The sequence below is a fragment of the Poecilia reticulata genome, linkage group LG6 (assembly GCF_000633615.1).
Source record: "Poecilia reticulata strain Guanapo linkage group LG6, Guppy_female_1.0+MT, whole genome shotgun sequence".
NCBI lineage: Eukaryota > Metazoa > Chordata > Actinopteri > Cyprinodontiformes > Poeciliidae > Poecilia > Poecilia reticulata.
This window is the reverse complement of record NC_024336.1, coordinates 7,173,583-7,174,806: the sequence shown is the minus strand read 5'-3', so window position 1 is coordinate 7,174,806 and position 1,224 is coordinate 7,173,583.

Genomic DNA, 1,224 nt, shown 5'->3' with positions numbered 1-1,224 from the left:
ACTGCACCTTTAAAAAGGAAAGCATCACTGTTCAGTTTTTATTTTTCTACCTATGATCTGACTGGACACGGTAACATTCAATATCAGTCATATTTAGTAAATTGGAATACTTTACATAATTTATTTTAGTAACTCGGATCACTAAATGAAATATACTTTGCACACAGAACAATTCCTGTTAAAATGACATTCTTCCCCCTTAATTTATTTTTCTTGGAAAATAACATCCGAACAATAAAACAAATATTTTTAATACAGACGTGGACCTAATGGGGATGGTATTTAATTGTGTAAAAATTGCAAACAAACCTCGTCGGACATCTTGTCACAAGGCCCCGCCCACAGGCGTATTGGGAATGGTAGATTTCCGTAAACGAGACAAAGTGTGCATCCACACAGCAGGATGGACCAGACCAATCTGTGGCGCCTCAGAATGGCACAATAATACTAAACAATGCAGAACAGTGCCAGGTTTGTTATTTACAATAGAGGGATGGAGGTCCAATGTTGTCGTCGGTATCTTGCGTGTAGATACCGAAACATGAAACTGGCATTTTGAAATTTTCCCTCTCTGGTTTTTCAAACACTACTGTTTCTATATCGATGCGGACGTAAATCCTAAACAATAATAAAAATAATAAACTTTGCGACATAACCAATCCTGTCTCTGTGTGGGCGGGGCCAAATGCGCAAAACATAACTGTATTGTGCATTTGGTGCCCCCATTTGAATGGGAGTCTTATTGTAGCTGAGTCCATACAGTCTCCAATGCGAACGTCCTCAGAGAGTCCAAGCAGACCTCCGTGTACATGTACAAATGGTAAAATTTATGTTACACTGGCTTTGCAGTTGAGTGGACAATACAGCTGTCAGGGAGGTATAAATCAGGCCAAACAAGGTTTCCAGGGCCAAAGAAAAGAAAAAGATCCACGGCATTACAGGTTTCACACTATATTTTGTATTGAGGTGCTTTTCTCCATGTCCACCTTTTGTTTCATGCCAAGCCCTTCTAGAGTGTTTTTCTTTCTCCCTTTCTTTCTTTGTCATGAAGCTAAAGTTTTAGCACGTGACAAGCTACCAAACTGTCAGAAACTGGACAGAAATTACGTGATAAAATAGTCAAGGTTCAAAGGAAAATATTAAGAGTCATGAGAAAGTCTGGAAAACAACAACTCGACGCCGTCAGTGCTGCAATAATTTCAGTTAAATTGTGTTTCATGAAGA